The following is a 23,095-nucleotide window of genomic DNA, read 5'->3' on the forward strand; positions in this document are numbered from 1 at the left end:
TAATATTTCCTGTTTTGCTTTGAATTGTTCATTTTTCCCATTTCCTCGAAGCTTTCCCAGAGTTCCTCCAAATGGGCTGTGGGAATGTTCTGCATCTAGTTAAATCATGTCATGTGTCCTGCTAGCCACTGTGTTTTTAAATTAGGATCTCTGTAAGATCACACTGTTGGAACAGCACACAAACTGTAGTTTTAAATCAGTAATATGATCTAATTAGAAATGATGTTTTCATTTCCTGTATTATTAAATTGAGTCATCTGACTATCTTAAAATGTTTTTTAAATCCATTACACTGTATAATCAACACATGCTGTGTGAATGTGGTGATGCTTAATAAAGGAGGCTAAGTTGGAACCGCATAAGAATTTCACCAAAGAAACTACCGTTAAGAAAAAAGTTTTGTCAGTATGGACATTGGAAAAGGAAATGTTTAGCCTGTAAAAAGAGGAATTGGGGTTCCTCTGGATTCCTTCCTTCACTTTTTTAACCTCTTTGAGGAAAGAAATGATATAAATATGCATTTTTTTTAAAAAAAAAGCACACCCCCTTAAAAAATCCTTAAGAACAGGTATGCCATGGTGTTGTAGGAAAATGCAGTTTAGCCCAAGAAATGCTGAACCTCAATTTTTAGCAGTGACATTTTAATGATAGGAAGTCTGCAAAATTATTTGCCATCAATTGTGAAGGCAATAACAAGCCTTGGTGGTTTTTCACACACTCTGTGTTAAGTGCTTTCAGAATGACAGCGTAAACTGTGTTAGAGAACTCCAAGGAAGTAAAACTGATTAAAATGTTCATGCTTGAATGGTGCTGATGGAATAGTTCATTTGGACTTTCTCTACCTCCTGCAGCTCAAGCTGAAATATTAAAATTCAGTGGATTTAAATCTCTCTCCTCTCAGCTCAGGAAAAAAACATTACATTTTAATAGGTTTTAAACCCATAATTCATTGGTTTGGAGCAGCACTATTAAATCTATTTAAATATTACTTGTATTACTAAGGAAATGATTTAAATGACTCTGCCTTTACCATTCTATGTATTTGAGTTAGTTTAAAAAAAATAAAGACAATGCCCTCGGGGTTTTTCCCTTCTCTTAGCATTTTGTGTTCTCGTCCTTGTCATGTGACTGGCTCTTAAATCACACACACACCCCCCATATGCATTTCAGATTGGCATTACGGCTCGACCCCTTGCAGTGTGACGGTTTTAAATGGTATGTCCTTCTTTTTCCATTACAGACTTAAAAACAGCCATTTTAAGTTTCAGAGACATTTAGATCCACCGTTATGATAGTGTCCCTTGTTGTCTTTATGAACTAACTAGCCATTAGGCAACAAACACCCCGACAGATAAGAATATGTGTATATATGAAAAATATGTGTTTTTCCCGCCTTTACATCACAGCCTCCAGTAGCACAAAATTTGAGATGGAAATACAACTACTCTTTTTTCACAAAAGCAAAATTAGAAGTATCTGAGAGCTATACTCTTTCTCTTCTGTGTTTGCTAATAAAGGGCTTTCCAGAGGTATTGTTAATCTTGCAGTGGTTATGCTGTTAACCCTTTGGGCACAGATATCTCCGCAATGCGGAAGCGTTGTTATCCTTCCTGGGCCCACCTTACCCTCATACCCTGCTTATCTACCTTTCTCTCTAGTCATTGCCATCACAGGTTTTTTTCTGTGGCTTGGCAACACCTCTCCTCAGCTGACTGGGAGGCTCTTCTGTTCCCCGGTCCTTACTGTGGGGATCCACTTTTCACTTCTGCGTATGAGTGTGAGGGAGTTTCTCCCGACTGTGGGATCATCCCAGACTCGGGCAGTGGAGTGCTCCCCTCCTCTCCGTTTGTTGGGTGATTTTGAGGTGCATTCTGCACACATTCCTTCGCTGAAGGTTCCAGCTGGATGGCGCTCAGCTGCCTGAACTAGGGAACCTTGTTTTGAGGTTCCCTCCTCCCCTGAGCACTGTGCCCAGAGCCACCCCCGTTCTGGGGTCACTTCTCCAGGTGCAGCCATGCCTTGTCCTGGAGGATCTAAGAAGCTCAGTATTTGACCTCATAGGCCTCAGCCTCTCTAAGGGGACTTTGTGGTGTAGGCAGGCAATTGAACTGAAGTGCCACAGTCATCGTTGGTTTTCTGATGTGAGTTCTATGCGTGAAACATTTTTTTTTAACATCTCAGCTTTTACTTTATTTTTTAAATGACTACTTTTCAATGAACTGACAGTAACTGAAAGCTACTTTTCAATGAGCTTCCCTTTCTTATTATTCTCCTATCTGGTTACTGTTGGGTATTTTCTAAATGTATATAATATGGAATAAACTTAAAAACAAGCTATAAAATAGATTTGTGTTTTATCAGAGATTGTTATTCTAGCTTTGTCATTACTAAACAGTGTGCCTGGAGCTTCAAGTCTTTACAAAAGCGCTGGCCATTGGCTACCTAATGTACACAGATTGATGGGATAAAGGTTGGGGGTAGGGGGTTGGTCTTCTGCAGTTGTAGGGCTTTGCTTACCTGCTGTTACAAAGCATGATAAACATGATTGTATCTAAGTCAAAGAAAGCAGTTTTAACATCATTCTACACATTTCTCCATCTTATATTGGTATGTCTGCCCTCACTTTTTTTTTTAAAACTTGTTCATTTATTGTGGATCAGGGGATTGTGTTACTGAGTGATGTAGCTATAATCTAATCTTTGTGCTATAATTTGATGAGGCTCTAAGAGGCAGTAATTTCCTTTCATAACAAAGACGCTCATATATTTAAGTAATTTTTTTAACTCTGTCTCTACCTCAGAACTCTCTAAAAAACCTAGATACGGAACAGAATTTCTAATTTGTGTTTATGATATGCACTCTGTTGATTTCTGTTACAAAGCTTATCTAGAAGAAATTTCTAGAAGTTAGTCGGGTTTGTTTTTATTTGTTGTTAACCTGACATGCTACTGTTCTGCTCTTGTTGCAAGAGAAGCCCTTCACTCCCTCCTTTCCCTAATAAATGTATTTCCATAGCTCCAGGTAGAGTTAAGCAAACAGTGTTAGAGGAGCTGCAGAATGTGTCTGGGTGGGTACATGTGACTTAGCTTAAAGCACTTGGGCTTTGGCTTCCACTAGAAGAAAGTGGAGTTACCCACCTGCCTTTCATTCACACCAGTGCACAGCAAGTTGAGCTTGTGTTAGGGTCCAGAGTACTAGGTGGAACTATTATACAGAAAAGATTTCACTCAAGGCAGCTTGCAAGCTTGCGCACTGTTATTCCTTTTTTTATTGGTTGAGAAGTGAAAGTGTTAGTTGCTTGGTCATGTCCAGCTCTTTGCTACCCCAGGGACTATAGCCTGGCAGTTTGCTCTGTCCATGGAATTCTCCAGCAAGAATACTGGAGTGGGCAGCCATTCCCTTCTCCAGGTGATCTTCCCGACCCAGGGATAGAACCAGGGTCTCTTTCACTGCAACAGAATCTTTACAATCTGAACCAGTAGGGAAGCCTCTCTCCACCCTGGATCCCCTCCTCCCCCTACCAAGTTTTGCTTCCCCTTTTCTAGTTCTCTTACTCACTTCTTCCCAGTAATGTTTCTACAAGCAGCATCACCAACTAACTCCCATGTAGCCAGACCTGTCCCCTCGTAGACCCAGCCTGCCTTGTGTCTCTCAAAGCTGGGAGAGAGAAGACAGGCTCCCCACCAAACAGGCAATTAGAGGATAGATGCCTTAGACTAAGTTTTAAGGCCTGTTGGTGTGTGTCCTCCTCAAAGCTCTCTAGGATATCAATCTACTTAAAAATACATTTGTGATTTTTTTTTTAACCCACTACAATATTGTAAAGTAATTAGCCTCCAACTAATAAAAATAAATGAAAAAAAAATAAACGTTTGTGATTTTATAAGGACTTTTGTGAAAAGATGGAAACCTTTTATAGACTAGTAAGAATAATTTAATCATTACATCAAGTTGTTCATTCGGTGCAGCCTATCAAAGAGGCACATTTCATTTTTACTTTGAATATTTTTAAATGTTTTCTGGAACGTGTTCTGAAAAGATCCTCAGATTACACTTAAAGCATCTTACTAAGATTTTGGTATTTGTAAGCTTTTTGGTTTCACATTTTACCACATGTAAATCAACTTTTATTAGCACATTTTAATTTCAATAAAATGTTAGTGTCCAAGGACAGCAAAATAGAGAAACAAGTAATAGAAAGCATGGTAAAAATTAGGCTATATTTATTTATAAATTTGTATTTTTAAAAATATTTGAAATAGGGAGCATTACCTACTCAATATTATGTATATTTTAAAAATTTATCAAGATACAATTTACGTAAAGTAGAATTTACCCTTTAAAGCTTATCAGTTCAGTCGCTCATTCGTGTCTGACTCTTTGCGACCCCGTTAACTGCAGCACGCCAGGCCTCCCTGTCCATCACCAACTCCCAGAGTCCACCCAAACCCATTTCCATTGAGTCGGTGATGCCATCCAACAATCTCATCCTCTGTTGTCCCCTTCTCCTCCTGCCCTCAATCTTTCCCAGCATCAGGGTCTTTTCAAATGAGTCAGTTCTTCGCATCAGGTGGCCAAAGTATTGGAGTTTCAGCTTCAACATCAGTCCTTCCAATGAACACCCAGAACTGATCTCCCTTAGGATCGACTGGTTGGACCTCCTTGCAGTCCAAGGGACTCTCAAGAGTCTTCTCCAACACCACAGTTCAAAAGCATCAATTCTTCTGTGCTCAGCTTTCTTTATAGTCCAACTCTCACATCCATACATGACCACTGGAAAAACCATAGCCTTGACCAGATGGACCTTTGTTGACAACGTATTGTCTCTGCTTTTTAATATGCTGTCTAGGTTGGTCATAACTTTCCTTCTAAGGAGTAAGCGTCTTTAATTTCATAGCTGCAGTCACCATCTGCAGTGATTTTGGAGCCCCAAAAAATAAAGTCAGCCAGTTTCCACTGTTTCTCCAGTGATAGGACCAGATGCCATGATGTTAGTTGTCTAAATGTTGAGCTTTAAGCCAACTTTTTCACTCTCTTCTTTCACTTTCATCAAGAGGCTCTTCAGTTCGTCACTTTCTGCCTTAAGGGGTGGTGTCACCTGCATATCTGAGGTTATTGATATTTCTCCCGTCAATTTTATAGTCTTATGCATTTTGACAATCCAGTACAGCCATGTGACTACCACCACGCTCAAGATGCAGAATATTTCTCTCCTGCCACCCCAAACCCCCTTGTTCTTTGTGGTCAGTCCTTCTTCCTACCCTAGTTCTGGCAACTGCCCATGATGGTTGTTTTCTCTCCCAAAGTGATCCTTTTTGATACTGTCATATAAATGAAATTATGCACTGTGTAGCCTTTTGAGTTTTCATTTTCACTTAGTAAAATACATTCGAGATTTGTCTGTGTGGTTTCCTATATTGGCAGTTAGTTCGTTTGTACAGCTGAATAATATTCCATTGTTTGAATATACCGGTTTGTTTTCGCCACTCATCCTTTGAAAGGGGCGGTTGGCTTATCTCCAGGGTTTAGTGATTGTGAATGAAGTGCTAGTAAATTAACATACAGAGTTTTGTAAATTTTGTTGTTTTCCCCAGAAGTCATCATGGTTAGTATATGTTTAAAGTAACTGATATACTATTGTTCTTACGACTGACACAGTTTCCCAAAATGACCATCCTGTTTTTCTGTCTCACTAATATGTATGAAAGAACCTTTGCCCCACATTCTCTAGCACTTGGAATAGTAGCTTTGGGGCATTTTTAGCCATTTCCAATAGGTGTATAGTAGTACTCGTGTTTTTGTGCATTTCCCTAATAACTAAAGATGTTGAGTGTCTTTTTGTGCTTATTTGCCATCTCTGTACCTTCTTTGATAAGTATCTGTTCAAATCTTTGCCTATTTTTCTTCAGTCTGTTTTTTTAATCATTAATGAGAGTTTAAAAAATTATTCAACATAAGTACTCTATGTATTTTTCAAATATTTTCTCCCAATCTGTAGTCATCCTTTGATTTTTTTTGTTAGTGTCTGTTGAAGACCAGGAGTTTTTAACATTGTCTAATTTATGACTTTTTTTTTTTTAATGAGTTTTAATTTTGATGTTGTTTTTCAGTAAACTTTGCCTCAATATTTGTGGCAAGGCCACAAATATTTTTCTCTTATGTTTTCTTGTTACTTTTAGAACCATGATTCAGTTTTAGTTAAGTTTTGTTTATGGTGTAAGATATGGGGATTTGGGTTGAGTTTCTTTTTCTTTTCCCTAGGTGAATATTTAATTCAATTGTTCCCACACCATTTGTTGAAAATCCGTTGACTGTCGTGTGGGTCCGTTTTCTGGACTCTTACTTTGTTCTATTAGACTGGGTGTCTCTTGGAAAAGATTTCTTTTGCCATTGATGACATACTGTCTTGATTGCTGTAGATTTCACTATTGGTAATTCCCTAGTCCATTTTGTGTTTTTGTGTTCTTTTTTCTTGATTGCCTTCTTTCCCGGGACCCCTCAGAACTGTAGTCCTTAACTGTCAGTGTCTGAGAGACTGGCTGATGAATGAATGGGAAGAATCCAAGCTCAATAGCACAACTTACCTCATTTTAAAAATGGCATCTGTTGTGTCTCTAGACTTCCGTCTCTAAGATGCCTGCTTCTGCCATCTGCCCCTGTCCCCAGTACTTGTGCTGGTCTCCTGCAACTTCCTCCTGATCGGTTTTCTTGTTTGTGCATCTGTCTCTGTCTTCTTCCTCCTGCACACAGCCGCCAGAGTGGTGGTCTTCTAAAATATTAATTGGATCTTATTGCTCCTCTGGTTATAGTTTGCCTCTAATGGCTGTTTATTTTGGTTAGAATGAAGTCTGAATTTCTTACCATGGCCTGCAAGTCTCTGTGTGAGCTGACATTTCACCCACCTCTTCGATTTCACATACTTTTCACTCTATGTGACTGTCTTTCAGCCCCATTGGTCTCTTTCTTCCATCCCTGGCCACCCCAGGCATCTTCCTGACTAAGTGATCGTGCATCAGCTCTTCTACCTTCTAGAACCCCCATCCTCCACGTCTTGACATGGTCTTCTTTATGCTCCTCTTTAAAATCTCAGCTTAAATGTTACCTCCTGAGAAAGGACTTCCCTATCTGGCAAACTGTAGTAGCTCTTTCACACCCAATTCATTCTCTGTAAAGTAGCCTGTTTTTATTTTCCTCAAAACTTTTACCATTTATTTGTTTATGTGTGTTTGTGAATTTCCCTTCACTTGCAGGTGGGATCTTGTTCCCTTTTATAGTTATGGTGCCTAGAACAATATGGAGCTTATTTTCAATAAATATTTGTATAATACTCATAACTGTTAGTAAACATGCAATAATTTGTTTATTTAATAACTTCAGTAAATATTTGTTAAATGAGCAAATATTCTATTTTGACTTAGCATTTTGGTTTTTTGCCCCATAATTTTGAGCCAAGATTGAGAAGAAGGGAGTATGGGCTCATTAAAAATACGTAATCCTGTGTGTCACTTATAGGGACTCTTAGGAATTTCATTTAAGAGTATTTTCATCTATAGAATTCAGGGCTGGAGATAATAGCCACAAAAGTCCTGTCCAGTTTTCTAACATTGTATGGTTTGTAAGCCTGTTTGTTTTGATGACTGTGACATTTTTATTTTAGAACTTGAGGGACTTTTGTGTCAGCTATTTCTCTAGATTTATATCCCTATCCTTATGTTCTTCTCCCTCAAAGGGTAATTACAAATAGTCATTTATGGAGTATTCGCTTTGTGTCAGTACTGTGCTTAGCATTTGCAGACGTGATTTTGTTTAGGCTTCATAGCCACCCCAGGTGGAGGGGAGTATTATTGTCCTAGCTTTACCAATAATGAAACTGAAGCTCTAAAGGTGTAAGTAGTTTTCTGAAGGCCGCACAGGGAGGAAGTGGCAGAACTGAGGACCAAACTTAAGACTGATTTCAGAACTCACCCATTTAACCATTCTGTTACACTTGTCCCTTAGTCGTTCCCTTGACTCTGTTCTTTGACTCTGGGATCAATAGGCTCTTTATCTTGAGCTCCAGTATAGTATTGTCCAGTCTTTAGTGTCCAGACCTCAATGAGGGAAGTGAAATTGGGTGTGCCTGATGCCCATACTAATTGGTTAGGCTAAGTTGAACTGTGTATAGTTCCACATATTGGTTGAATACTCCTGACTCATATTATGTTTCCTCATGTCTGTTGTAACTTCAGTTTCAGTTCAGTCACTCAGTCGTGTCCGACTCTTTGCGACCCCATGAACCGCAGCACGCCAGGCTTCCCTGTCCATCACCAACTCCTGGAGTTTACATAAACTCATGTCCATTGAGTTGGTGATGCCATCCAACCATCTCATCCTCTGTTGTCCCCTTCTCCTCCCGGCCTCAATCTTTCCCAACATCGGGGTCTCTTCAAATGAGTCAGCTCTTCGAATCAGGTGACCAACTTATCTACAACATCTACAACATCAGGTGTTGTAACTTAGTGTCATATATAAGAACCAAAAGTTGTCATAAACACCACTACCAAGACAAATATTTTTAACCTAGGTCTTTGGATCTTGGATTTCATGCTTGGCTATCAAGCTGTCCATTAGCTCCCTGAAGTATTGGCAAAATTGTGTGTTGGGGTGTGTGAAAGATGTACATTGTCCAGAGAAGAAATTTTTGTCTTAGGTTCACAAAAAGTCTTTAGCGACACAAAAAATGTTTGAGCCTGTGCCTTAGCAAGAATCAAAAATTGCATGAGAGCCTGATATAGTACTATACTTTTTTGATAAGAGTGTAGACAGAAGGCAGTTGTCTAGAGCATCATAAGGAGACATTGCTGCATAATTGTTCAGAAACTTGTAAATCAGAAGTTACACTTACTTTGTGTCTAAATAGTGCCCAGGGGATGAGGGAGATTCTCGACCTATTGGTGGGTTAAAAAAACAAAAAAACTGCATTGTGTTGATATTGTCACAGGTATTGTGGAAAATAAGTTAACCACATTAAACACTTAATCTTGAATAACTAGTGATAATAACTGCTTGGGATTTTTTTTTTTTATTAGAAGGGATTAACTGGAGCCAGCAGCTACCTTCACATAATTGTATCAAAAGAAAATGCAGGCATGTAAATTTTTGAGAATACTTTATTAGTCTCTTGTTCATACATGCATCTTTTAAAGTTCTGAGGCTCAATGATGACTAAGAACCGGTCTCTGCCTCTTGGCCCCTGTGCTTGTGATTTCATGGGATGGGTAGATCCATAGATGGAGAAATCATGTTGATGCGAAGTTACAAATCAAGCACATGGGGACACCAATTAGGATAGCAGTTAATCACTGAAAGCAAAAACCTACAAATAAGCTCATCAGAGGAAGTAGTGGGTGAGGGAGGGGGATAACTTCTGGAGGACCACAGCAGAGGGCTGGACCAGTATTGTGTGTGTGTTGGTCCCTCAGTCTAACTCTTTGTGACCCCATGGACTCCGTTTGACCCCATCAGACTCCTCTGTCCATGGGATTCTCCAGGCAAGAATACCAGAGTGGGTTTCCATGCTCTTCTCCAGTGGATCTTCCTAACCCAGGGATTGAACCCAGGTCTCCCACTTTGCAGGTAGATTTCTTTACCATTTGAGCTACCAGGGAAGCCAGCAAGGGGGATATAAGTAACTTAGAATGAGTAGAGTTTGCCAGGAGAGTTGGGAGACTCCTATTTTTGAAATTATCTCATTCCTTTATGAGAAACCGTGTACTTTTTCTCTCATTTCTCTATCTTCAGAAAAATTTTATCCATCCTACTTGGGAAAAACTGCTTCAGTAGATCTAGTAATATTGCAAACTTAAATGATGATGTTGATCTAATAAACAAGGCCTAGAGCTAACCCTATCCCCTAAAGCTTTTAAGTAAAATTTAATGGCACGTTCTTGAATCCTTTTTAAGGCAGCTCCGTGGCTGTTCTGTTCTGTGAGTCTCATGCATTTTTTTCCCTTGACAGATTCAAGTAAAGGGGGGAGAGTTTATCTCGGTGTCCAGGCTGTCTTCTGTGACTGACAGGGCCAGGGCCATTGTGATCCCGGAGCAAAGTGGCAATCATGTGTATATATATTTTTTTTATTTCCCCAGATGTTTCTCTAGGTTGACCCAAAGCAATTTATGGACACAGTTAATATCTGAGAAAAGAAACTGTTGAGGGCAGGAGTACAATTCAAGCTGCTGTCTACCTGGATTGAAAATTCAAACTTTGTTTTGAGGTTTCTTTCAACTTGTACCCTCAAATGGTCTACAAGCAAAGATAATGTCAAGGCAACTTTCTTGGTTGTCTCTTCAGGCTGAACCTGTCTCCTACCCTGGAAGCTAAAACATCCAGCTGCTCCATCCAGCCTTCCTCACAGATGAGCTGTGAGGCATTAACCCTGTCCAAGGCAATGAGATGTAAAGAGATCCCTTTTGGTTTTTTTTCCTCTTTAACAGAAAGACCCATAAAGAGAAAATTGCTCTCTTTCTCTGCTCTACCTTGGTTGTGTAAGGGCAAGTTAATGTTCAGTGCTGCAGCAGCCATTTTTGGGGGAAATGGCATGTGAGAGGGATCAGGAAAACCAGAGATGTTGACCCAGAGCCTTGATATTGGTATCATCCAGCCAACCCTAAATTTGTTATGTGAGAAATAAAAACCCCTATTATTAGGCCACTTTCATCTGGGTAGTCTATAATTTGCAGAGGAACTGTCTTAACTGATATACTGTTGAACCATGGTGATTCTCCATGCATATCAGACAGAATTGGCAGCCTAACCTTTAACCAGTTGGGGAACCACTTAAGTGAACTCTAATATCTATACAATGGCATGTACTATACAGCCATTACAAGTGATGTAGTCAAAGCATTATTTAGGGGCCTGGGAAAATGTTCTCTGATACACTGAGTAGGAAAATAATCATTTTAAACTACAGATGCATGATTTTATTTTATTTTTTTTAATGCTTATATATGCATTGAAAAAATGCTGGATGGACGCATTAACATTATAGTTTCCTTTGGGTGGTATGATTATATGCGACTTTAAGTTTCTTTCCATTCTGCTTGTTCACATTATACGTAAAACTTATCTAATCTTAAAAAAGCTATTACTGTGAACCTAAAACTACTTTATAGTTATTAATTAAAAATTGTAAGGATTGTACTTATAGGTTCATTTCTCCTCTCTTCTGACCTATGTGAATAAATAGTACAACCATCTACCCAGTTGCTTGGGACCCATCTTTGCTTTGGAAGCCCAGGTGGCACAGTGGTGAAGAATCTGCCTGCCAGTGCAGAAGACACAAAAGATTCTGGTTCGATACCGGGGTCAGGAAGATTCCCTGGAGTAGGAAATGGCAACCCACTGTAATATTTTCACCTGAGAAATTCCTGGACAGCAGAGCCTGGTGGGTCCACGGGGTTGCAAAGAGGTGTGCCCAGCTGAGCACTCTCCACATATCCTTGCTAGGTATCTTGATTTTCTCCTCCTCTTCTCTTTCCACGTGTGTGTGTGCCTGCTTGATCAGTCATGCCCGACTCTTTGCAACCCCATGGACTGTAGTCTGCCAGGGTATTCTGTCTAAGAAATTTTCTAGGCAAAAATACTGGAGTGGGTTGCCATTGTCTTCCCCAGGGAATCTTCCTGACCCAGGGATCGAACCTGCATCTTTTGGCATGTCCTGCATGGCCAGGTCGGTTCTTTACCAGTTGAGCCACCAGGGATGCCCTCTGCTTTCATAACCATGTCTTTTAGCGCCGTCTCCAGACTAGCTCTCAAGTCCTTGCTCTCTTTGCCACTTGTGCTGCTGCAACCCTAATCCAAATCATCATCATTTTTCGGTTTGAATCCTTTTATTACCTTCTTGCTGATCTCTCCTTTCATCCTGGCCACTGTCAGACCTAGTCTCCACATACCATTATGAATGTTTAGGTTATCTAATACTCTAGCTCAGAATGCTTATTCAGCTCAGTGCAGTCACTCAGTCGTGTCTGACTCTTTGCAACCCCATGGACGACAGCACCCCAGGCTTCCCTGTCCATTACCAACTCCCAGAGTCCACCCAGACTCATGTCCATTGAGTCCGTGATGCCATCCAACCATCTCATCCTCTGTCGTCCCCTTCTCCTCCTGCCTTCAATCTTTCCCAGCATCAGGGTCTTTTCAAATGAGTCAGTTCTTCGCATCAGGTGGCCAAAGTATTGGAGTTTCAGCTTCAACATCAGTCCTTCTAATGAACACTCAGGACTGATCTCCTTTAGGATGTACTGGTTGGATCTCCTTGCAGTCCAAGGGACTCTCAAGAGTCTTCTCCAATACCACAGTTCAAAAGCATGAATTCTTTAGCACTCAGCTTTCTTTATAGTCCAACTCTCACATCCATACATGACTACTAGAAAAACCATAGCCTTGACTAGACAGGCCTTTGTTGGCAAAGTTAATGTCTCTGCTTTTTAATATGCTGTCTAGGTTGGTCATAACTTTCCTTCCAAGGAGTAAGCGTCTTTTCATTTCATAGCTGCAGTCACCATCTGCAGTGATTCTGGAGCCCCAAAAATTAGTCTGTCACTGTTCCCACTGTTTCCCCATCTATTTCTCATGAAGTGATGGGACCAGATGCCATGATCTTAGTTTTCTGAATGTTGAGCTTCAAGTCAACTTTGTCACCCTCTTTGACTTTTGTCACGAGACTCTTCAGTTCTTCTCCACTTCCTGCCATAAGGGTGCTGTCACCTGCATATCTGAGGTTATTGATATTTCTCCCGGCAATCTTGATTCCAGCTTGTGCTTCGTCCAGCCCAGCGTTTCTCATGATGTACTCTGCATAAAAGCTAAATAAGCAGGATTACAATATACAGCCTTGACATACTCCTTTTTCTGTTTGGAACCAGTCTGTTGTTCCATATCCAGTTCTAACTGTTGCTTCCCGACCTGCATACAGGTTTCTTGAGAGGCAGATCAGGTGGTCTGGTATTCCTATCTCTTTCAGAATTTTCCACAGTTTGTTGTGATCCACACAGTCAAAGGCTTTGGCATAGTCAAAAAGCAGAAATAGATGCTTTTCTATGTCTTAATATAGACCAGTGAAACAGAGTAAAGTACTCAGAAGTTGTTCCAATTTATATGCCAAAAGGGCAGGCAGATCAGTAGGGAAAAAGATGGTCACTAGGGGGTTAATGGGTTATTTTTGTGGAAAAAATGAAATTGGATCCACCTGTCTCATTATATGCAGAAGTCAGCCTGAAAAATATAAAAAGACAGAACTTTAAAACACCCAAGAGGACTTTTTATCTTGGGATAGAGAGGGATTTCTTAATGGGTCACAGAAAGCGCAAACCATAAGGAAAAGATATTACTCAGTTAAAAGCATCCGTTCATCAGAAGATGTCTTAAAGAAAATGAAAATATAAGCCAGAAAGTGAGAGGAAGTTAACACATACAATTATCCAGGTTGAGGAGGTTAACACATACAGTTATACAGCTTATAACAGTTATGGACAACCTAAAAGTTCAAACTTAACAAACTCATTACTGCTTAAAGCTCTCATTATTCTTAAGTGAAAGTGTGAAGCCCTTTCTGTCTATTATCTGATTCCCATAATGTTGCATCCGACCCCACTTCCTCCTTGCTCGCTGGATTCCCACCCGATTTCTTTTTCTTCCTTTGTCACCACAGGCTCCTTTCCAGTTCTGGACCTTTGCAGCCATGTTTCCTCTCATCTCAGATTCTCTTCTCACAGCTCTCTGCGAGATGCTCTCCTTCTCATCCTTCAAGTCTTGGTTCAAAGGTCACTTCCTCAAAGGGGCTATTTCCAATTCTTATGAATGAACCATTACTTAGCGATTACGTCAAGGCCTCCATAGTGAGGGAAGGCCCTGTTGGGGCGGCAGGTACTTCACTGGGCTGGATGGTGAGGACTTGTGTTCCATACTTTTCCTACAGGTATTGGCCTGTAAAATTCTGCACCCAATTTCAGTGTGGTTCAGTTGGTCAGATGGCCAAGCAACTCAGCACCAGGTGGTTGTGTCGTGCAGTTCATCTGGAGATAAATCACATCCCACAGGCTAAGGGCCAGCCCCACAAGAATGCCCCTACTCCCTACACCTCAGACACCAGCCCCAAATCCAGATTATCCTGTGTTTTTAGCAGTCTCCTCATTGAGTTTAATTAATTAGCCACAGCAGCTCACAGAACTCAGAGAAACATTTAACTTACCAAATTGTATGTGTACTCAGTTACTCAGTTATGTCCGACTCTTCGCAACCCCCTGGAGTATAGCCCTCCAAGGTCCTCTATCCATGGAATTTTCTAGGTAAGAATACTGGAGTCGGTTGCCATTTCCTTCTCCAGGGGGTCTTCCCAACCCAGGGATTAAACCTGTATCTTTTGCATCTCCTGCATTGGCAGGCAGATTCTTTACCACTGTGCCCCCCCTGGGAAGCCCTAACATACCAAATCACCCATTTTTTAATAAAAGGATGTAACTCAGGAACAGTCACATAGAAGAGATGCACAGAGCAAGACATGAGGGTGGGGCGCAGAGCTTCCACGCACTTTCCAAGTGCTCTACTCTTCCCACATCTCCCAGTGTTCCACCAGACTGGTAGCTTTCCAAACCTTGTCCTTCAGGTTGTTCCGGAGGTTTCATTACATATGCATAGTTGCCCAAATCAGTGGCAATTCACTGGTGACTAACTTCAATTCCAGCCACTCTCCGCTGTCTCCCTGAAGGTCTGGTGGGTGAGACTGAAAGGTCCAAACTTCCAGTTTAGTGGCTGGTTAGCTTAACAACCAGCTCCCACTCCTAAGAGCCCTCCAAAAGTCACCTCATGAACCTAACAAAAAGCACCTTTTATTACTCTCTTTGCTTTGGAAATCCCAGGGATTATTGGAGCTCTGTGTCTGGAACTGTAACTTAGACCAAATACATGTTTTTTATTGTAAATCTCAGTATCACAGCCTGGTTCAGTGTTGTTCCATTGCAGTTCCTAGATTGACTAAGTAGTGAAAGCCGTAATGAACATTTTTTATTTAGAAAAAGAAGAGAATAGAAAATACAGAAGTGTACCACACATAGTGTTTGGTAATGTTAAACTGTTGTTTCATTTTCTTGTGTATTCTGTGCAGATGTACAACATGCACACACACTAGTTGTGGTCAAAAATGTTGGAAAGCAACTAATCTGTCATCTGAGGTTCATTCTCCTTCTAAAGTTCTAAGGTCAACTGCAGGGTTACTGAAGAATCTAAAGTAGATAGGCTTTTCAGATACAACTTTACTTTTAAAAAATACTCTAACTAAAGAAAACTTTTCTGAGCAGGACCCTTTAGCTTGATAACTTTAATGACTACAACACAAAATGGAAGCATTGGTTTCAGTAAGATAGTGTGTTAAAATCTCTTCAAAAAATTATTTTTTTAATTAATTTATTTTAATTGGAGGCTAATTCCTTTACAGTATTAGAGTGGTTTTTGCCATACATTGACATGAATCAGCCATGGGTGTATATGTGTCCCCGATCCTGATCCTCCCTCCCACCTCCCTCCCCATCCCATCCCTCAGGGTCATCCCAGTGCACCGGTCCTGAGCGCCCTGTCTCATGCATCAAACCTGGACTGGCGATCTATTTCACATACAATAATATACATGTTTCAATGCTATTCTCTCAAATCATCCCACTCTCACCTTCTCCCACAGAGTCCAAAATTCTGTTCTTTACATCTGTGTCTCTTTTGCTGTCTCGCATATAAGGTCATCATTACCATCTTTCTAAATTCCATATATATGTGTTAATATACTGAACTGTTTTTCTTCCTGACTTACTTTGCTCTGTATAATAGGCTCGTTTCATCCACCTCACTGGAACTGATTCAAATGCATTCTTTTTAATAGCTGAGTAATATTCCATTGTGTGTATGTAAAATCTCTTCAAAAAATTCTTTAAGTAGTTTTTGAACAAAAACCTCCATGAAATTTTATTTCAATTATTGATTTGCTTAGAAATACTTTTCCTAGTAAACTGTGGACCAATTCAGAAAAAAAAAACAGTTCTAATAAGATTTCTGATGGGGAAGTTAATATTATAACAACTCAAGTTTTTTTCCTTTCCTTTTCTCGCTGTTATTACTTTGTTGAATTAAAACTGCAAGTTAAGACAGTAGAATCCTTGGCACAGGACTCATGGAAGTTTCTTCTTTACTTGTTGCCTATTTTCCCCTTAAAGGTCATTCCAGAGATTTTGAGGACAAGAAGATCTGTGGTTTCAGTGTGAGAAACTTACCCTTGCAGTGATAATCTTTCTTGGGTTACTGTAAATGCCCATCTTTCCCTTGCAGTAAATCTCATGTTTTAAATCATCAGGAAAGAATAAGCTTAGATTGTAAATTTCCTTCCTTTGTTCTTTTTTATATTCTTACTTCTGTGTATTTGCTTAACTTTTAGCTTTTGCTAGAGATATTTATTCAGAGCAGGAACTGCCAGTTTTCTGGCTAGAAGGGTGCATCCTATTTTCCCCACCTCTACAACTACAGGGGAGTGGAAAGAACAGTAAAACAAAGTGTACTCATCACGTGGGCTTCCTAGGCGGTTCAGTGATAAAGAATTCGCCTGCAGTGTGGGAGATGTGGGTTTGATCCCTGGATCAGGAAGATCCCCTGGAGAAGAAAGGGGCAACCCACTCTAGTATTCTTGCCTGGGAAATCCCATGGACAGAGCAGCTACAGTTCATGGGGTTGCAAAAGAGTCAGATATGACTTAGCAACTAAACAACAGCAACAACTCATAACCTAGACCTGGACTCACCAATTAACATTTTGTCACTTTTGCTTTGTACGTGTATACATGCAGACCGAAGACTTATACTTTGTGTGTGCCGAATTGTTTGAAAGTAAGAGGAAGACTTGATAATATTCATGCCTTAAAACATCAGTGTGCATCTCCTGTAGTTTTCCAGCATGAGCACGATGCAGTTAAGACATCCATCTATGTAGTGTCTAGTTGATATGCACATTTGTCCAGAAAATGCCCTTGATACCACATCTTTCTTCACAGCAGTTGTCCCTCAATCTGTCCCGCACGTTCAGGAGCGCTTTCGCTGTGCTTTCTTCAGTCTTTTCTCACACTGCTGAGAAACAGTTCCCAAACATTTCACTTTATGACTTTGTCATTTTGAAGATCCTAGGCCAGTCTGTGTCCTACAATCTTGACTTGTGTGGTTGATTTCTCATGTTTGAAAGTGAAAGTGTTAGTTGCTCTGTGGTGTCCAACTCTTTGCTATCCCATGGACTGCTGCCTGCCAGACTCCTCTGTCCATGGGATTATCCAGGCAAGAATACTGGAGTGGGTTGCCACTTCCTTCTCCCGGGGATCTTCCCGACCTAGGAATCGAACCAGAATCTCCTGCATTGCAGACAGATTCTTTACCATCTGAACCACCTAGATTCAGGTTAAGTATTTTTAGTAAAAACACTCCCTGGCTGATGTTGTGTATTTCCCAGTTGTATCACATTGTTGTTGAAGCTAATCATCTGTGGATGGATATTCTTTGACACTGAATAACCCGTTCCCCAGCAACATTTGACCCAGTGGTTTCAGTGTTTCTTGATGCTGTGAATAGATTTGGAGTAATGAAGTGGTAAATTCTAACTTCTTTGCCTTTTAAAATAATATTCTTTCCTGCCTTCCCCCTTGCTCCTTCCCAGTGAGAGTGAGTATGTGTGTAAATATAGACTTTGGGATACTTTTTCCAGTGATAGCAGCAATCATTTATTGGGCATCGTGCTAAGGGTTTTATTTGCTCAATCTCATAAAATTTTCCCAGCAGCCTTGGAGAGGTAGGTTTTATACCTGTTTCTACATTTTACATAAAGTAACTTGAGGTCATGAAGTGACCTGCTCTTGCTCACAGAGATGGTAAGGGTTCTAGCCGAGTGGCTCTGATGTCCCTTCATTGTGGTGCATCCCCGCGTATCCTCCAGGATCTCCTTTCTCAGGCTCCTCTCAGCCCCCACAGACAGGGTTCCTGTGAAAGGGCACCTTCTCAACCCAGGGATGTAGATAGCAGCCCAGTCTTAGGTGTTCTCTGCGCTTGCTGTTTGTTTCAGCGTTTGCTGCCTTCTCTTGCCTGGCTCCTGTGTCTGGCCCCTTTCTTACTTTGCTCACAGAATAAGGTCTTCTGGTTGGGCCAGGGCACACGTGTTCAGTGCACCCAGCTTGGTCAGCTGGTTGGAAGCATGGTTGTGGTCCTGAGAACTCTTCTCTGATTCTTGGCCTCATGGCATGACCCATCATTACACCTGTTTTCTTGGGGGCACCATGGACTGTACTCCTGGCAACTGTTTTTAAAATTGTGCTGCAATCTATTACAGTTTTTATTCTTTATGAATTGTTTGAATTGTCTCGAGTTTTGCCAGTGAACATCCCCTAGGGTTGACCCATTGTCCTATTTGTCACACCTGTTAGTCTTGCTTTCTGGCAAGAGGTGGAGCAGGCTCACTTTGTTTTTTTGTTTGTTTGTTTATTTAAAGAAGCCAAGATATGGCACCAGGTGTGGTCATTGCTGCTAGGGTGTCATTACTTCTAGGAAAGTTTTTTGTTGTTTTTTTAATCTTTGCAGGGTTTTCCTGTTGATAGCGTTGTAGAGTGAAGCGTGCTGGACGAGGAAGCCTCTGCTTGCTTCCCAGTTGGAGTTGTCCAGAGTTGCCCGGGATTTGTGTAGACTGAGCCTCTACACTCACACTGATCTTGCTCAGGCATTGATTGGTCAAGGAGTTGGGGACATTTGATTAAAAAGAATTTCTTTTTTTCTGGCAGAAAGACATTTCCTCTGAACTTGATCCCTTAGTAGTTCTTTTTTTGCCTTCATTCCAAACTTGAAACTGTGAGGAGATAATTCTTTGTTTTAGAAACTTCAGTAAAAACTGTTAACAGAATTGAGGCTGTATCTACTACCTCATTGCTATATATTTTCAGAAATAATTACTGGCTCTTTTTCACAATTAAATTAATTATCCTAATGGAGTACTTATTTGTTTAAGCTTAAAGTTCACTCCATTTTAGTGTTTATTCTCTTGAATGACCTATCAAGGGAAACGAAAAAAAAAAAAAGATTTTTATTTTGTATTGTGGTTTGAGATAAGAGAATGTTTTCTTTTTTAAATAAGGCGCCCAAGATAGAAGAATTTTTCCAATGTGTATATCTTTCTCAGTGTTTTTTTTCAGTTATGGTTACATAGAGTATATTTTATTTTAATGTTCAAGTGGTACTACAGTGTATTCCCTGCTCTTTTTTTTTTTATTGTTTTTTATTTTTTCCTTATAAAGCAAACATTTTTTTTTTACCCTGTTGCTTTGTGATTAGAGTGGTGTTTTTATTTAAAGATGATCGCTAATACGTTGGTTTTATTGACTAACCAGGAATCATTATCATTTATACCTGTCACTCTACTGCTAGGCTAGTTTCTAGGGAGAGACTTACAAAGAAGCTTAAAAATGACCACTGAATTTAGAAAGTGATTTCTTTTATTGATATAAACATATAAAAACCTACTAAAGTATTTCAGTATATCTGTCTTACATTTTTATCATCCATCTTTTGGTAACTTTATCTCATTTTTATTTTATAGTTTTATATTTTAAACACTTGCTAAAAATAGCTCCTTTCTATAGATGCCCCGAGTGTGCTTTTTTGTTTAATATTTGTATGTATAATGGATGACTTATAAAATGGGTTTATGGGTAGCACCCTCATTTTTTTTCTCTCCTAAATTCAAGGCATAATCTATTCAACATTACGATTATAATTTGGATGTTGTCATTCATAAAATCTTGAAAGGACTTTATAATTTTGGTATAAAAACAAGTGAAAAATTAAAACCTCAGTGCAGTGTGGCGTTCTGGAACAGAAAAATGACATTAATGGAAAGCTAGAGAAATCGGAATGAATTCTGTGTTAGATTAATAGTATGTACAATGTTAATTTTTTTAGTTTGATAAGTTCTCTAGGTGTGTAATTTTTAAAAATTTTTAGTTTCGATAAAGTCTACAGGTATGTAAGACTTTTTTGCATTAGTGGAAGTTGGATAGAGGATATATAGGAACTCTCTTTATATTTAGTTGAAAATTGATTTACCAAAAGCTTTAAATCTGTGGCCATATGACTAAATAGTGGTGAGCCAGGTGCCAGGGAGCAAAGAGTCCTGAGGCTGCTGTCTTCTCCCCAGAAGGTCACAGTCTTGTTGGCAAGTCAAGGTCATCTTCTCCATAAACAGATGAGTAACAGTACCTTTATGAGGCAGCCTGTGCCAGTGAATGATACAGGGAGTCCTGTGAGATAGTAGACACATGGCGTGTTTGGAGAGGCCTTTGCAGAACTGGTGAAACATGAGCTGAGCAGGATAGCTGAGTACAACTTCGATAAGTAATGAAGGGGTGGTTCTAAGAGACAGGAGCGGCCATGGATTGAGAAAAAAAGTATTGGCAGCGATGATGCAGTGTGGGTTCATTGCAGTCAAAATGAGCCAGTGGAGATTTGTACTAATCAAAGTATGGGGTGCTGAGGGTCTAACTGATATGGTGGGACTGAGAATTGACAGGATCCCAGGATGATGGATATAGAGACACAAAAGTAAAACAAATGGGTGGTGACTGGTAACTTGAGGCAGCGAAAGTTACTTAGGGGATGGGTTTTGTTAAACATTTTCAGTAATGCTGGACTGCCAAGTAGAATTGTATGGGAAGGAATTATACCAGGGCTACTGGAGCATAGGAATGCAGCAGAAGGCTTAGGACTCTAGTGAACAGAAGGAAAAGTCTAGAAGGAAGTTTAACAGCATTCAGAGAGGTAACAAAGAGAGGCTGTGGTGATCACTTTCAGGTTCCCAAAGCAGGTAGGGGAGAGTCTCGTAAGGAGGATATGTCAGAGGGAAAAGTGACTATGAAACCTTGAAAAATTGCTATCTCAGTGGTCATCAGTTTTTCAGATTGATGGGCCTGAAATCCAGATTATGGGGAATTAAGCAGTAAGGAGTGTGTGTGTATACAGGAGGGGGTTGTTGACCTTAGTTTTTGAAGATGTTTGGCTCTGCACAGACAAAAGGATATATACTTACGGACCTAGCTGAAGAAAGTAAAGGAAGGTTATTTAAATTTAATAAACATTTATTCAGTGCCAGTTATGTGGAAGATACTGTGTTAGGGGCACTGGAGAACACAAAAAGTGATTAAAATATAGTGTTTTTTTCCCCTCCTGAAAAAGTGCTACTTCAAGTTCTTTTAGTGTTAGACAAGTGTTAAAATGCTAGAGATGACGCTTGCAAGCAGAAGAACAAAATTAGTGACAGAACTAGCAGCAGAGAGCTGGAGAATCGATGGAGCTGTGAAGGGAGAGGGAAGAGATGGCAGGTGCAGGTGAGGAGTCTAAGCCTTGGAAGGCAAAAGGGATCCTCCTTCTGCTTAGACAGGCACAGTGGAGAAGAGGAGAAGACCAGTGTGAGAGCTATTATGAGACAGGATAGAGCACAGGTGAGCTTTCACGGTGAATGGCGTGCGCTGCAGACTAGGGGTGAATTTTTTTGCCTTTGGAAAGTTCTGGTTGAATGGGAAAATGAAGCTGTTACTGCTTATTTTTGGTCTTTTGGGACAAAAACAGAAGTGAAACACTTGGGCCACTGAGGCATTGTTTTAGCTTAGGATTTGTTTGTTTGTTTTTAATGTCTTATAATGAAATAAACATTTTTAATTGCTCAGATAGTATGTGAATCTCAGTGTCTGCAGTTAGCTAGGCTGTGTGTCAGATGCAGGTTCTCACAAAGCTTAGAGCCTAGGAAAGGTGGTAAGAGGACAAAGTGAAAGTGTTAATCACTCAGTCATGTCCGACTCTTTGTGAGCCCATGGACTATAGCCCATCAGGCTCTTTTGTCCATGGGATTCTCCAGGCAACATGCAGGCTTTTAATAAATGCTTGCTGATTGGATTCTTGATCTGAGATAGAAAGTGGCTACATGCCCATCCTGTGCACACAAGGAAGTATTAGAAGATTTAGAGGAGAAAGTGAATTGGAGCAATTTTCTGGCTATTTCAGTAGAGAAAGGTTTTGAAATAAATTTGCCGTATGTTTACCTAAAGGCCTTCTTTCTTTGTAGACCTATTTTCCATATGTTTAGAAATTATTTTGTGCTCATATTTTTTTGGTCACAACTAAGTATCAGTACATAAAAAGTTATGAACGTGATTTTGTCCACTCGAAGACAGACATTATTTTGAACTATCCAGTTAGATAGCACATTGGCAGGACTTGAGCGTGAGCTTTGGTTGTTGGGGTGTCTGCCTCACTGCTCTAATCTGCTACTTCATGGATGTAAACTGGCCTTGAAAATTAGTACTTAATTTCATTGACTGTATTTTAAATACAAATAGCCAGAAAGTAGGTGTAGGTTAATAGGAGAAAAGAACTAAGTAGAGCTATACTTTGACTTACATAGTCAGACGCAGGAAGAGAGAACAGGGGGAGGAGGAGGGAAGTATTGACGATTTGAGGAGGAGAGGAAACAACACTTTTTCTCTGAAGTACTTTTAAGATCATCCTTACCAGTGAAGGGAAGCAGAAGGTGCCACCCCACACATTTTTGAGAAAGCTCTTTTGTGCAGTCCTGCTTGGAAAGAAAATTATAGAGAAGACTGTTTAGGTATTACAGGATAGGCCTGAAAAGTGATTCTCAAGGTATTAATTAAAATGTAATCACTACAGAAGTTAGTCTGAGAATTTCTCAACACTTGTTCTCACAGAACACTGTTAAGCAGAGTCTTGGTTGACGGGACTCCTGTTGAGGGACATGTTTAACTTCACCGCGCCCCTGCTCCTCCCGCTCGGAAGAGGCAGGGAGGCCTGCCCACTGAGGTTCCCGAAGCCTCACTTTGCTTCCGTGGAGGTCAAGCACCCCCCTTCCAGCCTCTTGAGGGCTTTCTCCATGTGTTGCCAGTGTGTGCTGGTAAAAATGACTTTAAACTCTTGTCAGCACAGTTACTGGTGCATGCATCACAGTCCCACTCAGATAAACCTGTCACAACACACAGGCGGC

General features: G+C 40.2%; 1 protein-coding gene across 15 annotated transcripts in view; it reads left to right on the top strand.

Moving 5' to 3' along the window:
* The window catches only part of TLE4 (TLE family member 4, transcriptional corepressor), a 150,496-nt gene that overhangs the window by 55,663 nt on the left and 71,738 nt on the right, over nucleotides 1-23,095 (top strand). The gene's annotated exons all lie outside the window — the stretch shown is intronic.

Source organism: Dama dama, chromosome 29 (assembly GCF_033118175.1).
Source record: "Dama dama isolate Ldn47 chromosome 29, ASM3311817v1, whole genome shotgun sequence".
Lineage (NCBI taxonomy): Eukaryota > Metazoa > Chordata > Mammalia > Artiodactyla > Cervidae > Dama > Dama dama.